General features: G+C 42.1%; 1 non-coding gene across 1 annotated transcript; it reads left to right on the forward strand.

Annotated features, from left to right (window-relative positions):
• The first annotated feature begins 4,940 nt into the window (after positions 1-4,940).
• On the forward strand, positions 4,941-5,077 carry LOC118145875 (U4 spliceosomal RNA). Its single transcript, XR_004731363.3, has one exon. It is a non-coding gene; the product is annotated as a U4 spliceosomal RNA (small nuclear RNA).
• The last annotated feature ends 1,085 nt before the right edge of the window (positions 5,078-6,162 follow it).

The following is a 6,162-nucleotide window of genomic DNA, read 5'->3' on the forward strand; positions in this document are numbered from 1 at the left end:
GGAAGAAGGCAGAATTCTGTAGGCCTACAGACTGGGAGTTGGCGGGGAGCAAGGTTAGAAAAATGAAGGGATAAGACCAGGGCTGCTTGTGGTAAGTGGGAGGAGACACTAGGAGATGACTTTTGAAGTGAGAAGAAACGATATTAACGAACCTGGTAGTGGCAGAGGGAAAGAAAACAGAGGTTGGTAACAGATCCGAAGTGAAAGACACAGGAGAGGGTGATGATTAGCAGTTGTTCCTGCCCTGTTACTTGGTATATAAATATATTACAATCATTCTACCTGCATTGGTTTATAAGCTGTGTGAGTGCGGGGAAGGAAAGGTGTAGGGGAGAGGAATCGCTTTCTCGTGGCAAGATGGCTAGTGACAGCACCCTTCCTGCAGTCCAGGAAGTAAAAAATGTGTTACTGAAAGATCCCTTGTCTTGGTGCTAATTTTTCTTTGCGGCACCTAGCATCTATTTCCAACATCTATTTCCGACAATCACCTTTCCGTGTTGTTGATACAGCGCCCCCTATCTGCAGGGCACCACAGTGGACTATCAATAAAATAGCTGGCTGGCCAGGAAAAGTGGCAGTGAAAATAGGGCGTTGTTGAGTGGAGGAATGATTTGTGTGGAGAATAGGTTACAAAGATGAAAGAACAGAAGTTAAGAGGCAAATAGGCAAGCATTGCAAGAGTCTAGGAAAGAAAGGGTGAGACCAAAGCTTAATAGAAAAATGAGGAGGCAAATGCAAGCTGGAGAGGTCAAATCAACCAGACACTGCAAACTACTTGGGTGTAAGAGGATACTCCCATTGCAATTCTGCATCTGCACTACTGGATGCTTTCAATCACACATCCCCATAGAGCTTTCTGCAATGATGGAAGTATTTTACGGTCTGAGCTGTCCAACACAGTAGACACTAGCAACATGTGGCTTTTGAGTATTTCAAATGTGGTTAGTACAGCTAAGGAACTGAATTTTGAAGGTTTAAATTTTAGTTTCAATTAAACTTCAGGAGCCATAAGTGACTGGGGCCTGCCAAACTGGACAACAGTGTAAAATATCCTCTTATCTCTTACTGGTCAAATTCAATTACTTCATCTCAGTATTTGTCCTGCTTTAAGGTACTGAAGCTTTTAAAACTTTTTTTCTACGCTTCTCTTTCAATTCTCTTTATACATTCTGAACACTTACTTTCAGAATTTTCCACTAGCTTCTCTCCCTCTGTCCATAATTAACCATAGGCAATCCCTCAGATTTTGAGTTCGACTCTTTTCTCTTATTCTAGTCTCTTCCTGTCTGCCCTCCCCAGAGTTACAAAGAGATTTACGAATCATTCCCTAATCTTTATCTTCAACCCTGGCTTCTGTTAAAAGAAAAACGTTAGCCAAATTAAATTTAAGGGAGTTTAAGCAATGAACAATTCGCAAATCAGCAGCCCCAGAATCACAGTGGATTCAGAGACTCCAGCATATCCATGTGGTGGAAGAAGATTTATAGACAAAAAAAGGGGGAAATGACATACAGAAATCAGAAGTGAAATACAGAAACAGCTGTTATTGGTTACAGGTTAGCATTTGCCTTATTTGAACACGGTTCAAACAATTGGCTACATTTGATTGGCCAAAACTCAGTGATTGGCACAGGTGTGGACTATGGTCAGTATACTCCTCTACTTGTTAAAATTCCCGATGTACAGAAAAACCATTAGGCTGAACTTACATATGTAAGGAGGCAGCTTTAGGCTAAATTTGGTTAACACTTCCCTTTAAAAACCACTTTGGTTTAGTGAAAAGAATATGGGGGTATTGATGGAGTATGACCTGAAACCAAAACTATAAAACATTTATTTGTTGAGATTGACGTGATAATTAATAAAACATAGACATTAACTGTTAAGTGATTATTCATTTCACTTCTGCTCCTGAGTTAAAGCCCACATTTCCCACTGCCTGCTGTCTATCCCAGTCTCAGTATCTCTAGAGAAAGGTGAATACATATAAAATTCTGTGTGCAATCCATTGTATACAGATCCTTATCTTTTCTTGGAATATTACATAGACCATTTCTCCTAGAGAAGATGCTTCCCCATAAGATTTTCAGGTACTCTGAGACCTTGTTTTATTTATTATGTAACCACAATATCTTCCATAGTCTTGTAATACTAGAAATTTAATAAATGTTGAGCTGAAAAGGGATTTTCATTTGAAGATATAATTCATCTTCACCTGTGCCAAACACTTTACTTGGTGATCTATAATAATTTTTCAAAGGTATGAAATGCTGACCTGTTTCCTTACTAAAACCTTAGTCTCAACTTCATGAGAAGTGAGTCCTCTGGGACTAGTACTAGGATCAGCAAGATTTTACTATAAAGGACCAGATAATAAATATTTTTCACTTTTTCGCCAAATATTCTTTATTTATTTTAATTTTAATTTTTTTGATTCGGAGTCTCACTCTGTCGCCCAGGCTGGAGTGCAGTGGCACGATCTTAGCTCACTGCAACCTCTGCCTCTTGAATTCAAGCAATTCTCCTGCCTCAGCCTCCTGAGTAGATGGGATTACAGGCACATGCCACCACATCTAACTAATTTTTTATATTTTTAGTAGGGACAGGGTTTCACCACGTTGACCAGACTGGTCTTGAACTCCACCTCAAGTGATCCACCCGCCTTGGCCTTCCTAAGTGCTGGGATTACAGGCATGAGTCACCGTATCCAGCCTGTTTTTATTTTTTAACAATCCTTTAAAAACGTAAAAACCTTTCTCACCTCCCCCTGCTTATGTTGGCAGGATTTGGCCAAGGGGCTATAGTTTTCGACCCTCTGGACCCTCCCTGAACTGTGTAATGGAGAGCGCCATTTCAAAGTAAAGGCAAAATTAGCCCACCAATGAAGACATTTAAGATGAATTATAAGACTATAAATGAAATATAAGTGAATTTAATTAGCTTAACCAACACTACTTTTTAAGGATTGAAAAATAAAGTTCTGGAAATGAAGGCTCGGAGTAACATGTTGAAATAGGAGAAGTTCTCGTGTCCCCTCACAGGGCGTGCAATGGGGAGTGACTTTCTTCTTCGCTGCCCTGCTGCTCCAACCTCTAGGGGAGCATGCACAAGGGCAGGCTGTGGGGCTGTGATCCCCATGGCAGGGTCTAAGGGTGAATGTTTACAGCTCCTGAAGCCCCAGTGGGTGTGTGTTACAGCATGCTCTTACAGTTTAGTTGGCCATTAGGTGGCTTGTGTTAGCTCAGTGAGACCCCCTTCCTCATCACAAGGACAGACAGCTTTCTGTATCCTAGGCTTTCTTGCTTTGGTGTACCAGCAGAATTAGATCACACGTGGGCTTGGAGAATGAATACAAGGTTTTATAGAGTGGGATCAGTGGGAGATGGTTTTTACCTGGAGTCCCACTGCTCAGTGGCTTGGACTCTCCTCTGACCACATGGCCAAACTCCACCTTGTTCTGCTGGTTGAAGGCCTACCGACCCGCCCGTGTGTGTTGCTATGCTCTTCCACCAGCGTGTTCCCCTCGATATCCAGCGGCTTGTGTGTCTGTCTGTTAGGGTCTCAGGGTTTGTATACACACAGGATGGGAGATGGCAGGCCAGGGTGGTCTTGGGAAATGCAACATTTGGACACAAAGGCAGGAGTGCCTGTCCTCACCTAGGTCCGTGGACACAAGCCAGGGATGGAGCCCTTGCCTGGAACCCACCCTTCTCCTCCCAGCATTTCCCTGTCCCCCTTCTGTATCATTGTCATTTAGAATTCCTTTTAGTTGCCAGTCACAGAAAACTGGTCTGATTGCTTAAACAAATAGGTACCTTTCCTCACATGACAAGCCGGCCAGACAAGGCAATGGCTGGTAGTGTTTCTGCAGCTCAAAAATGTTACAAAGAACGCAGGTGCCTTCCCTTCTTGCTCCGGATGTATTGACTTGTTATTCTCATTCCCGATATCTGCTTGTTACAAAGTAGCTGCCACAGCTCCAAACATCTTGTCCTCATACTGAAATCTCTAATTTGGGGGGTGGGGGAGCAGTTTCTCAGTCTTTTCATCCAGGACATACAGCTCCCAATGAACGTCTCTTCCTTTGCTGAGCACACATGGGTTCCACACTATGGTAGGCAGGATAATTGTCCCCATGAACATTCACTCTCTAATCCCTGGAATTTATGAATATACAGATGTAGTCAGGTTTGCAGACTTTAAAACAGATTATCCTACGTTTGCCAAGGGCCCAATCTAATCACACAATTCCTTAAAGGCAAAGCATTTACTCTAGCTATTCCAGCTAGAGAACTCAGAATAGTTCCAAGCGTGGATTCCAACACCAGCAGGCTCTGAGATGTAAGCATCTATGTGCAAGGACATGGAGAGAGGCCTCTACTGAGCTAGGGGCTGTCCCGTCTGATAACCAACAAGAAGTGGGGACCTCATCCTGCAACCACCAGGCAGGGGTATCTTGCTAAGAGCCTAGGCAGATGGCATTTTGATATTGTCTTTATGAAGCTCAGAGCAGAGAAGTCAGCTGAATCAGCCCAAACTTAGGACCTACAGAACTGTGAAATAATACATTTGCATTGTTGTCAACTGCTAAATTTGTGGTGATTTGTTAAGCAGCAACAGAAAACTACTATGCACGCTTACCCCCTATCAACCAGTAGCTAAGGGAAATAGAATTGCCGTGACTGCTATAAGGCAAATCATGATTCACTCTGCGGGGCTTGGATGAAGCGTGTCCTCCCTGATCAAGAGACCTTGACAGACTATGGGCAGGGAATAGGGGAATAGATTTCTATTAGCAAGAAAAAGGGAAGACATTCATTGGGTGGACAACTAACACTGTGTTCCATAAGGGATGGAGCACTTAACTTTTGGTCTGATGGTCATATTATGAGCTCCCTCAAAACCTAAGAGAAAAGGATGCTAAAAGGATGGCCACTCTCCAGTATCGTAGCCAATGAGGTTTATCTGAGGCACAATTATTGCTAATTGAAAACTAAAAAAAAAAAAAAAAAAAAAAAAAAAGAATGGCCACTCTTTTTTTTTTGTTTGTTTTGTTTTTGAGACGGAGTTTCGCTCTTGTTACCCAGGCTGGAGTGCAATGGCGCGACCTCGGCTCACCGCAACCTCCGCCTCCTGGGTTCAGGCAATTCTCCTGCCTCAGCCTCCTGAAGAATGGCCACTCTTAAATTAGCCAGGTATGATGACATGCACCTATAGTCCTAGCTACTGGAGAGGCTAACATGGGAGGATCACTTGAGCCCAGGGTTCGAGGTTACAGTGAGCTATGATTGCACCACTGCACTCCAGCCTGGGCGGCGGAGTAATGAGCACCCTCATCCACTAAGAAAGCATCCAAAAGTAGAATTCTTACAGCTACTGTATTCTACTTCCAGAGTCTTTGATCAGAAAAATATTGAAAATGGCCCCAAACAGTCCTTGAAAATTATTACATTTTTACTGTAGTTCCAACAGTAACTGTGATACTGTTTTACTGCACTTTCAAACTCAATTCCTGTGATTATGAGGTTTCCAGCCTCCACCTTCTCCCTACACCCCCTTGCCCCACCATCTGTTTCTGGCTACTTTCTAGTTTTCTTTCACTTGTCCCCAGTGGCAACTGTACTAGCTTTGCTTCTCTTTCTATTTATGGTTTTAGAAAAAACCTTTTATTTCTCAGTCTTTCCTCTCATTTACTCTTCTGCTACTTATTTTATCCCTCCTGGAAAAATGACAAATTTGTATCAAGTTTTCTTTCCAAACTTGTGTCTTCTCTGCTGCTTCCCAGGTTGCTGGCTTCTTACACTTCAGCAAAAATGCCTTATGTAAAACCGTTTGATGTTTCCTGTGACATTTCAGGACTGAATACATTATTCATGCTCTGGTGATAAAAATTCAATGAAAAGTTTGCAGTTTCATAAGTCATATGGTGAAAGTATTCCCTGTACAGTAATTAGAGGCAAAAAGTAACCAAGAAAAAAAGAGAAGGAAAAGGGTCAGCCTTTAATTTATAATACAAAACATAAAACTCAGCTTGGAGAAATTTTTTTTTTTAGTCATTTGTAAAGCATACGATTTTAGCTGTGAAGCATTAACCTCCCCAAAATGATCTATTTATTATTGAGGCTAAACGCCTGCTTTCTTTGCAGAATAATTTTCTTTTCT

This window comes from Callithrix jacchus, chromosome 10 (assembly GCF_049354715.1).
Source record: "Callithrix jacchus isolate 240 chromosome 10, calJac240_pri, whole genome shotgun sequence".
Taxonomy (NCBI): Eukaryota; Metazoa; Chordata; class Mammalia; order Primates; family Cebidae; genus Callithrix; species Callithrix jacchus.